Below are 12,266 nucleotides of genomic sequence, written 5' to 3'. Positions count from 1 at the left end.
CAGGCTGAAAATATCTGGAAAAATCATCAGGTAATATTTCTCAACACAGCGTTCCAAAAATAAGACTTTTGTTTACTTATCACCGTCACTATGATTCCGCAACGGGAAATTCAATGTGCTCTATGCTCTATATATTTTTTGCATAGCACACAGAGAATCAGACTACACACGTGCAGGTATAAAGAAGAGTGATTGGGCAAGCAACCAGGCGCTACCACAGGAAATAAAGCAGGCTTTGAACAATACAATCAAAAGATCTACGGGAGTTTTGCCCTCCACGGAGATGTAAGGCTTTCTTATGCTGTCAAAGTGTATTTTCTTACCGAGTACATTAGGTTTGTTCATGCATTTCATACGTGATAAAGTATATTCAATGTAAGGTTATTATGGAGAGCAGTTTAGAACAAATGAAAGGAACTGAATATATTAGTGGGGAGGCAGAAGGGGGCAATGAATAGAAGATCATCCTTACATCAACAGCTCAGTCTCTTCATGTGCAATCACAAATGCAATAGTGGGGTGAGTCACTTCCAGTTGACTTAGGTACAGTTACTGTAAATATGTTTATGACTCTAAAATAGGGCAATCTTGTCTTTGGGTTAGAATTATAGAGTAGAGTTAGCAAAGTACATCATTTTCTTCAGGGGGCGCATGTTAACTTTTTCATGCTGAAGCAGTGTTCAGGCCAAAACAATAGTACCCTAGTACAGATTACAAAACTGATGGTACAGATGAGTGGTGGGCAAACGCCGTCCTCGGGGGCCGGAGTCCTGCAGGTTTTGGATGTTTCCTTTCTCCAACACAGCTGGTATATGATCAGCTCATCAGCAAGCTCTGCATAAACCTGATAACGATCCTGTTGATTGGAATCATCTCGTGTTGGAAGAGGGAAACCTCCGAAACCTAAATTGAAGGAACAGATGTATACATAGTGGCTACAGATTACAAACTCAGAGTACAGGTTAGTAAATTGAGGGTAAAGATTACCAAATTGAGGAATTAGATTACTCAATTTAGGGAACAGGTTAATAAATTGTGGGTATAGACTATAAACTGAGGGTACTAATAAGTAAATTGGGGGTAAAGATGACTAAAGTGAGGGAACAGATTACTGGGTTGAGGTAAGAAATTACTAAATTGAGGAAGCAGATGAATACATTGAGAGTTGACATTACAAACTGAGGGTGCAGAATGATAAATTGAAGGTACAGATGACTAAATTGAAGGTACTCGATTGAGGGTACAGATTGCTTATTGGGGGAGCACATTAATAAATTGAAGGTAGAGATTACAAACCAAGGATACAGATGAATAAATTGAGGTTACAGATTACTATATTGAGGGAACAGATTCCTGGATTGAGGGAATATATTACTAAATTGAGGAAGCATATTAATAGATTGAGAGTAGAGATTACAAACCGTGGGTGCAAATTGATAAATTGAGGGTATAGATGAATAAAATGAGGGTACTGGATTGAGGGTACAGATTGTTTATTGAGGGAGCACATTCATAAATTGAAGGTCGAGATTACAAACCAAGGATACAGATGAATAAATTAAGGTTACAGATTACTATATTGAGGGAACATATTCCTGTATTGAGGGAACGTATTACTAAATTGTGGGAGCAGATTAATAAATTGAAGATAGTGATTACAAACCAAGGATACAGATTAATAGATTGAGGTTACATATTACTAAAATGAGGGAGCAGATTAAAAAAGTGAGGGTAGAGATTACAAACCAAGGAAACTGATTAATAGATTGAGGTTACATATTACTAAAATGAGGGAGCAGATTAAAAAAGTGAGGGTAGAGATTACAAACCAAGGGTACACATTAATAAATTGAGAGTACAGATGACTAAATTGGGGAATCAGATTACTGGACAAAAATAACAGATTACTAAATTGAGAGTATAGATTTGTAAATTAAGTGTACAGATTACTAAATTGATAACAGAATATGAATATTATTTCTCTCATACCTTGGGCACATGTTTTTGTTATTTAAAAAACAAATAATGGGAGGGGGTTTAGTGGATTTTCCACTCATTTCAATGGTGAAAGATAACTTGGCACCAGTACACTTTAATTTGGCAAAATTTAATCTTCTCCCCACAAAGTCCCAAATCACGTCTGTGGAAGATGTAGAGGCTGGAGAGTGGCTCTGCGTAATGTTATGCTGAGAGTTGACATCTCTTTCATTAATCAAGCTTTGTACTGAAAGTGCCAGATGCAAAGTCTGAGTTGACTGGATGCATAGAGTATCAGAAGAAGAAAAAAAAATCTTGTCTTAAAAAAAAAAAGTTGTTATGACACCCCTGCAGAGATGCCAGCCTCTAAAGTGTCACAACAAAGCTGTGGTGATGGTGATGGCGATGACGTAACCTGCTCTCGTGCCAGCGAGCGTGCGCTTGGTTCAAATGTGATCAAATGATGTGTCATATGACATTGAGTTGAATGAATCTCTTGAGCACAGAATCGTTAATTGTGTTCCCAAGACGTTCCTCGGTGCATCAAAGACGTAATGGTACAAACCAGCACTGATTTGCGGATGAAGAATGTTCTAGTTTAAATGAACTGTAAAAAAAAAAACAAAGCACTCATTTCACCTCCTACACAACGACCGATGAGGACCAACACAAATCCTTCGAACCAAATGTTCCGTCTATGGCGTGGGAACGGTAGCGCAAGGTAGACAGCGATGTGAAGAAATGCAGCTTGTGTAACAAATTAAATCTGCATTCATCAGTGATTAGTCATTTATGACAGACAGATGGATGCTGCCACATATTTAATGTCATTGTGATGTCGTTTTAGGTCAATCATTTCATAAAAACGGGTGCGCTTCTGTCTGCTGGCATTTTTATATCCTTACTGACATTCAGATACTTGCAGTTTAAAAATTTCACAGTTGGACTACCGCAGTGATTCCCAACAAGGGTGCCTTGAGAAATCATCATGTGTGGCACAGGAAGTTATCCAATTTCATTTTGTTCAAAGATTTTTTTTACAAATATGTGTATTCAATTACACAGGCCCAAATTTCACACCGAGTAAGTAAATTGAAACGAGATCGCCAGTATTTCAGTGTTTATACTTTTCATTACATCGGTGATGTGCAGTGAGATTTTGAAAAAAATAAATAAATAAATAGGACGCCATTGACTGAGCATCTGGTTGATTTGACTAAGGTTGTTACAGCCAACTTCAACCAGTAATATGTTTAATATTCCGCATCTCTGCTGAGTAAGATGTATTTTATTCATAGTTGTTCTGGTTCTGTCATGTTTTTAGATACATATTAATTCTGAATTGCTCCAGATGATGTGTGTGTAGCACAGCGTGCTGTTATATTGCATATTGCATTTTTGGATAGTATTGATGGCTTCCCTGGCCGCAATATAGTGTTGAAGTGGATTAAGTCAAGTAAGTCCTTACAATCAATGTTAAACCGGAGGAGCGTTCTCGGTTGAAATGAGGAACCTTAAAGTAAAGTTAGCAAGGATGGAAATAGACAGGATTTCAAGAGTAGTGCTGATTTTTTTGGGGAATGGCCACATGTGTTGATTGGTTATAGGGTATGTGGGATTAAAAAAAATTTGGAAGAGGAAGTTCATATTTCATACAGTTTAGGAGGATAGAAGGCAGTAGCGGTATGCCAGCCTGATCATCGACTGATGAATTGCCCTTCAACTGCACCTGCCTACTACTGCACATTTTCACCTCCTTCATATACTGTATGTTAAATGCATAGTCCTAATTACCCCTTTGGGGTTAATGAAATATCTTAAATGTAATCGTGACATGCATTAGCTGATTAAGCCATGGCGCTTTCTGGCGCCGTTTCAACGTTCATACAAGGTGTGCATGTATTTGTGGGGCCTGCGAGATGCACGAGCTGGCTCTCAGTCCTGGAACGAAATACTGGAGTTGAAAGCTTTTGAAACTATAAATTGCGCAAAACTTACAACAAATCGTAAAATGTAAGAAATGATTAATATCTCTGGCTTTGAAATGATTCCTGAATGTCTGAAAGTAGGAACAACTTTAACAACTGTCAAGGGTCAGTAAAAAGTCAATAGTGACCTTGAAAACCACTCTCAAGGTAAGATGGTCTTCATATCTCAGATCACTAGTCAGAAGTCCATATGGGCTTTTTTTCCCCCCTTCAGGATATTGCTTCAATGTTTTCTTTCTGCTGTATTCATTGTTGCATGCGCAGCCTTGTGCACCTCAGGGTGTTTTTGAAGCTGCTTTGTCATTTGTGAAATACAGTAACAGATTTTCTCAAACCTTGTGTAGGGAGTTTTTATTTCGTTTCAGATGGTCAGAGTTTGATGCTCTAAGCTAATTTAATGATTGGCAAGCAGGCTAACACTTTCTTGGCAGACGGATTTGTGACTTTTTAGTTGTATTCTTTGACATTTGTAAATGTACAGAACGTTAATTAAGCACATTGTTTATCTAAGGTTGATCTAAGTAATCTTAAAGACCAAATGTGAAGTAAGGTTGGCCAACCATGTTTTTGAGTAATATTAATGGCTGAAACCATTTTAAGCATATTCTAGTTTTTTGAACGCAACCCTCCTCCTCTTCTTCCAACTCTTCAAAGACTTGTATCTCCTCGTTTTAAGATCGACATATTGCATATTGCTTTGTATACTTTCTGTATTGAGCTCTGCCATTGTTGTCCCCGGTATGACGTATCACTTCCGGGTTTGTCGGTAGCGAGGTCCTAACTTCGGGAAAACAATTATTGTGTCAAATATACAAACTCTAAATTATTTTTTCATGCTTTATTTTTGGGACAATGTTTAATTACTTCACTTGTGACTCTTTTTGGCATTTTATGAAATTACCTCACATTTGGTCTTTAAGGTTGTAACCCTAAGGCTGTCTCATTGTTCTCAGGTTCTGGGTTCAAATTCTCCAGCTTCCTCACATTCTCAAAATATACGTTAGCTACAATGAAAACAAAATTGTCCGTGTCTCGTGTTGAGTTTGGACACTTGTTTTTCTTTATGTGCTCTGCAGTTGGCTGCTGACCAGTTCAAAGTGAACCTTTTGCCCAAAGTCAGTTGGCTCCAGCTCATCCGTGACCCAAATGAGTGCAAGCACTATAAAAAGTGGATGGATGGAGTCTTTGCCAGCATCAGCTAGCTTTATCATCTTGGAGGCTTGAGCTTGGTCCCAGACTGTGAAGTTATTGCATGCGAGCGCCACTGGTCGTAGAATCTCATCTCCACATCTCTGCATTGAGATTGCCTCGTTTTTCAAGCACCTGATTGTCAGCACCTGGGGGTAACCGGAAGCTCAAAACAATGAAACACACTAGAAACATTGGAATAAATCGTTTACGCAAAGAAGACATGCACCACAGTCACCTGTTCTGCTGAACCATTCCGTAGAAGTACCTCCCTACGAGTTCTTAAGCGCAGAGCATGTGTTATTGGCAAGATGACCTAAAGATCTGGCGTACATAACATTGACTTTCCACAAGACAAAACTATCATAACTTCTGTCATCCATCTCAGTAGGCTGACTTTAATGTCTCACAACGCACGTAAAAAGTATAAAAAGCTATTTCGCCTCCAGACATCAACACAGTCTAACTTGCAGTTTCCGTCAGCAGTTCTCAGTTAAATTGGCCACCATGGGAAAATTAATTAAGAACATTTTGTTTACAGCCTCTATAACCATCGAAAAACTTTTTTTTTCTTCAAGGATGTAAACAACCGCTTGCGCAGAGAGAGACTTTTAATAAATTTCCTGCAAAAAAAGTGGAATCCTGAAGATTGCATTTGTCACGTTTTCCATGTGTAATGTATAGCCATCGGCAAATTGTGATCACATGTTATGGTCCATTTGGTTAATTACCTCGGCCCTACCAAGAAAAAACCCCATCTGGGTTGCCCATAAATTGAAGTGACGTAAACCAAGCTACAGTATATTTTCTATGACAGGTGCTCTCTTGTAAACAAGACTGGAGCAAAATAGGAAGTCGGGCTGTGTCCTTGTAAGAAAACGAGGCTGTCATTAGAAGAAGCTTGTGGCAGATGAATGAGTCAAATATGGAAAACGGCAAATTAATCAACAGACTAAATGTCTCCGATAGCGTTTCTGATTTGGATGATGGTGATAACGATGCGTGGAGTAATCTAGTATGAATGTTTTGTTTTTTTTCTTGGTTGAATTGCATGAAAAACTATCAATTGAATGACACGACCTTGGTTTGGGGAAAAAAAAGTCGAGAATTGGTTTGTGCTCTTTCTATTCAACACCCATTGACCTAAGTGACGATTGTCTGTAAAAGACCGTGAGTTGTCTAGCGCTAACCATTGTGCCATTATAGTTGATAATGAGCCAGGAGACTAATTATACACTGACTACTTATGAAAAGAGCGGCAGCTGGGAATGACACAAGAGTAGGGAAGAAGCTTACTGGATGACACAGATGAGGCAGTTGGAAGACAATAGTGTGCACACAAACACAAGATAAGCATTGACCCAAACCTATCCAGAAGGAGGGCTTGGAAATATGGCCTTAAAATGTAACCATTCTACCTGGAATATACTGTGGAAAACCTGTTAGAGAACGAGCAACCCATTGGAAGATAGAGTAGATTGTTTTGGTTATACGCCAAGACCTTGTGATGTGATGCACTGGGCTAGTGCATTTCTTCATTCTGAGGATTATCTCTGCTTCAGTTCCTTCCTGCAAGAGTCTCACAGCAGAAACAGACCTGTGATCTTTTCCGCTCTTAAAACATGCAGAGAAAAAGTAGCAAATGCAAAGCAATTACCACAAAGCTATATGAAACTTTACTCACACAACAGGATAATGCTACTCTATGTGAGGATGCTGCTTATGGATTTCAGTTCTGCATTTCCACACAATTGTACCCATAAACTGGTTAGAAAACTGAGCAACCTGGTTATCCTCTGGGACTTCCTCAGCAACAGACTCCAGAATATCAGGATGTAAACAACACCTCTTCCACTCACTCTAAACACGGGGACACCTCAGGGATGCATCTTCGGTACCCTCCACTACTCCCGCTTTGTCAATTTTTTTTTTACAACACACCCTTGTCGGACTGATCAAAGACAACGAGTCAACCTACAGACAGGAGGTCCAGTGTCCCAGGACCTGAATACAGCCAATATGAAGATTATTGTGGACTGAGTACACCACCCTCCATATCGATGGATAAGTGTTAAACTCAGAGTTCCTCAAGAGTTCACATCTTGGCAACCCTCTTTACCTGCAAGAGCATGTTGAAAACCATATTGATTTAGAATTACATTAAAGTCAAAGTAGAGTAGGTAGATGAGAACAGAAGGTCTTTTCGCTGCATTCTATGACTATTGGGAATTCATGTTTATGGTGTGAAATATGTAATAGTTACCATAATGTTGCAACATAAAGCATAACAAACAAAACATTAAGTCAATCAATTTGCAACCGATGGAACGTGTTGACATTTTCATTCAGTAACATTACTGTCAAGTCCCTTATGCCATTGCAGAGACCTTAGAGTTGTCAGCGCATTACCTCCCGGATGCTTTAGGTTTTTCAAATCAACTCACTGCCTGGCCTTGTGTTCATTCTCCCATGTGTATCTCATCAATTTATCACCCTAGTCCGTCCTAATCCTTTTCTTTGCTCTGCCAATCAACGCCCTGCTATTCTTCGTGCCACTCCACTTGTATCACATTACCTTATCAGTCCTCTCTGGCCTGTTTTCTTTAATACACTGCCTGCCCTTGTACTTTCAAAACAATGCCATCAACAACTAACCAGTCTTTCTTGGCTGTTCGCTTCGTTTCCACAGTAAATTGATTACCGACCATTTCTAATGTCCTTCTACCGTGTGTTTGTTGCATTAGCTTATCAGTTCTGCCTGCCCTTAGGTTCTACCGTCAAATCCTCAGTTTTGTCTATTCCACTCTCTTTGAGTTTTCAACCAATCAACTCCAGAAAGTTTTTTCCACTGGTTTCACTTTAGCTTCAGTCTTACCGACCTACCCCTAGGTTCTCCCTTCTGTTTTTTGGGGTTTGTGGGAAAACACTGAACGTTAAGAACGAGAAAAGTAATAGCCCGCAAAGTGTGAATCTTTGGAAAACGTTGAAGTTGGAATGGTTTGATTTGTATGAGAATTGTAGAAGTAGTTGAAGGACAAACAACGGCTGAATAAAAAAAATATAATAATACAATTATCAAACTCTTCACTCTTCAATGTACCATTGCCTTTGTTTCCTAAAGTGTGGTCAACAAAAAGCAATTTAACTTGAGTTTAACGTGTGTGTGTGTGTGTGTGTGTGTGTGCCTGCGTGCGCGTGCATGTGTACTCCAGTTGACCAACAAACACGCTTCTATTTTACGTCACAATCACAGAGTCCATGGCTCAGTCAAACTTGGTGTTGACCATATACATACATATTGGTGGTTGTAAAAGTTGAACAGATAACAGAGGGTAAAATCACTCTTACCATCCGTCACACCAAAAGATAATCTCTCAAGATAGTCTTTTAAAACGATATCGCACTGAGGGGTGAACTACTGAATGCCCGCTCCTATCAGGGTTCATCAGGGTTCGTTCAAGTTCACAAATGTTCGCTAGCTAACATTTAGCGAACGTTTGCGAACTTGAACAAACCCTGACATGAAATCAACATTCCCAAGCGTTGTTTAGAGATATCCGGCAAACCATCCTTTACTGACTTAGATTGGAAAATAACAAAATATTCAGATTTGGCCCAATTGTAGAGAGACAGAAATGTTGTTTTGCACCCACGTGAGCCGGGCTTTTGCTGACTTGAGGGAAACTCTTCAAATTAGGCCCCCTTTAGTTAATCTACTAACTATAACGGCATATTAGGGTCACCTAGTGAGAAAGAAAAAAAACAACAAGACAAGACGATGTTTAAAGACGTCATGACGATGAAAATTGATGAAAGAATCGTGAAATAGAACGTCTGTGGCAGCATTAAAGTCAACCGGTCACGTTGAGCTCGGTTGTGACCCTGACGTGTCCGTTAAATCTCAACATGCAGACTCTAAATCTCATCATAACGACTTCAGTTCTCATCATGACAACTTTTAAATCTTGCCTTTTCTTGGATTTTTATCCCGCTGGGTGACCCTAATACACCGTCGTACCTATAGGTATATCCATCTATATCCTCCTACCTGTATTCCATTAGTCCTGCCTGCACTCTTTTTTTTTTGTGACACATAGCCTCCTTTTATGTTCTACCGTGTCAAAAGTTTGTTCCTTTTTTTTTTGTGCCTCGGCCAATGGACTCTCCAGCAATCCTCATCGCATTTCAGGCCCCGATTAGCCCTTTTGTTTCCCCATAGTTCTTGAGTGGAAGTTAGTTCTGTTGTAATTTATTTCCATTGTTCCTGTCTTTCTTGAACCAACTTTTATTTATTTCTGCCGACCTCAGAGGAATTCAAGTTCTCTTTGTTTATCCTCCTGTACTCATTTAAAAATAAAATAAAAAGTGTTATTCAGTTCCTGCCTGCAAGCTGCTCATTTTCTGTTTGTAGGTTTATCCGCCTCCAGCCATATAAACAACTCTACTAAAATTTACTTAGGCTAAAACATACACACAAGCATGAAATACAAAATAAATAAAGCTCTATAACTCTTGTCAGAACCACCATTCTGTAAACATACTTTGTCATAAAGATTCCTACAAACATACTTTTGTGAGGAGGTGTGGAGCCTAAAGACTTAATGCAAATGTGCTAGAGGAAAGCTAGCACCCACCTCATCGCTAATTATAAAACAGTGACTGGGCTACTAAGTACCTCATGCGAGGATATTATATGTTAGTGATACTAAGAACACATACTTTCTCCATTAAAATGAATAAGAATGTTTCCAACATGTTTTAATTACAAAAATAGCACTTTACAGTATTACACTTAAAAAAAAAAAAACGTACAGCAATAACTTCATTAAACTGAATTTAAAGAATTAAACCATTTATGCATCATATTGATTTTGCTTCTTTTTGTGCGTGCCTTGGCCACCAGGGGGCAGTATAATACAGACATTCAAAATATCTAAAGATGAGTTTCACAACTAAGTGACTCAGTTAACTGTGGTGATATTTGCTGTTTTTTGTTTGTCCTTTGCTTAAAGAGTTATAACTGCCGCAGCATTGATGCTCGTTTCATCTCCAAAACCTATCATTCGGACTACTCATGAATTAGTTATGTGAATTAAACGGTTTACGCTAATCGTCACATGGCGTATTTTTAGCTCATCAATTTAAAGAAATGTTGCCCGATATGGGGCCCTGTTATGTGTTGAAAAAGGTTCACGGGTTAATCATATTGTGTTTGGATTTTGCTCCACAGCCAGATGGACTCAAGCAGATGGTAGAAGCTTTCAATGCATGTTGGAATGATGCAGCGTGGCACAGCAGAAGGATGTATGCTGCCGCATCCGAACCGAGTCGCTCCTTGTGGGAGCGATGACGGTGGGTTGGGTGGCGGGTGGGGGTCTATGGGGTGCTGTGTTCTCTGTCCATGCTGCTGGAACATGCCCTCAAACGTAGTTTTTTTCTGGCAAGAGGCAAAAAGACAGGTTTTATAAATTTACATTTACCCCCAACATAACGTTGAATTTATTAAAGTGAATATACGAAAATGAAGAGCATTGCCCTGTAGAATCGTCGCTGTAGAAGGAAATTAAATCTACCAAGTGGCATTGCTTGTTCAGGTGGACGGCACTCCCAGCATCTAATTAGGACACGCCAAAGTGGAGCCCACTAATTAAGGAAATGTAAGATCATAATTACATTTCAAACATAGTTTGTAAGAAAATTTCGTTGCTTTTACTGTAAATAATGACAATAAAAATGCAGCTTACAAGGTCTTCTGACTATCTTGGCAGCGGAGTCATAAACATGTTATTGTTTACGGTCACTTGGAAACACTGTATATATAACCTTGGGTAATGGAACGTTTCGCCGCTTCGCCAAAGTCTAAAGGCAAATAAATACATTGTTATCTGATTACTTATTGCAGCCTTTTCAGGTAAATTTCTATTTCATTGGTTTCATAAATACCAATTACCCCACCAGAATATATATGATGAATTGCATACCGTAATAGGAAGGTTTTTGTTGTTGCACAGATATTATAATTAAAATAGTTTACTAAAGTATATTTTTAATATGTACTTTTAAAGTGATGGTCCGATGACTTTTAATTTTAATCCCTACATTTGACAACAGATGCCAGTCTTGTCACTTTATGAAAATAGTCTTGTTTTTGTTTTTTCTACCTGTCGTGTATTCCATTTTATACAGATTGAAAATATGAACCGGTTTACACCGAAAACCAGTGTGACGAGAAGTCCTGTTTCACAGAGACAGTCCCATTTTTTAGCCTTAGGTTCCACTACCTGGCGGATTTCGCCAACCCCGATGTTTTGTCCCGATATTAATAAAGGTCCCGTCTCGCCATCTCGTTTTTTTTTGGGGGGGGGGGGGGGCTATGTATATGTTAATCCCACAGTTGTCATAGCGATTCATATGTTAAAAAGATTCATGATTCATATGATAAAAAGGAATATAGCTGTTAAATTCCTATTTACTTCCAAATTTACATTTGCGGTTTAATCTGTAGAATGCGTGTTTTTGTTATACCGGAACTAGCACCACTTCCTGCTTCCATGTCTAAGAATCATGGGAAATGTTGTCTTACTGCAGAGTTGCCTCGCTGAGCTATTCTGGCGACATGCTTCCAATACCGGATTGGCGCGAGATTCCACAGCCAACTTTCAATTGCTGCCAAGACCGAGCAAAAAAAAGTTGGAGAAAGGTGAGTGCATTGTCTTGTTTATAGCTGTTGAACTGTCAACCAAGATAGCATTTAGCATTAGCTTTTTCCAACCTAAAAGAAATTCACTTCACAACCTCTGCGGATGATGAAAACAGAGAGAGGTAAAGTCATACGTGGCTGACATCTAGATTGACTGATTGAGAGTTTATAAAGTCACCTAAGTACTTTGTAAATGAAATGGAGTCAATGTGGCTTGCGGATATGGATACACTCTTTCCATCTTTGTCTTAATCCAGTAGTAGTAGTAGTAGTTGTGAGATCTTCTCCAGCCAATCAAGTCCCGGCCACTCCTCAAGTTCTCCCAACTGTATCTCTTTAATTGATCTGTCCTAACAGCTCTGTTGCCTTTTCTTCCCATCCAATCAGCTTCTTTGCCAGTCAGTATGTTCCTC

The 12,266-nt window shown here is 39.1% G+C and overlaps 1 long non-coding RNA gene across 1 annotated transcript in view; it reads left to right on the top strand.

The window, feature by feature from the left end:
• LOC147164756 (uncharacterized) overlaps window positions 1-11,975 on the top strand; it is a 45,807-nt gene extending 33,832 nt beyond the window's left edge. The window contains exon 6 of the long non-coding RNA XR_015096759.1: window positions 11,742-11,975. This is a non-coding gene — a long non-coding RNA (uncharacterized LOC147164756). The remainder of the gene's footprint in view (window positions 1-11,741) is intronic.
• The last annotated feature ends 291 nt before the right edge of the window (window positions 11,976-12,266 follow it).

The sequence above is a fragment of the Leptonotus elevatus genome, chromosome 12 (genome assembly GCF_054856555.1).
Source record: "Leptonotus elevatus isolate MCC_2025b chromosome 12, RoL_Lele_1.0, whole genome shotgun sequence".
Classification (NCBI taxonomy): Eukaryota; Metazoa; Chordata; class Actinopteri; order Syngnathiformes; family Syngnathidae; genus Leptonotus; species Leptonotus elevatus.
This window is presented reverse-complemented; position numbering and strand designations above follow the sequence as displayed.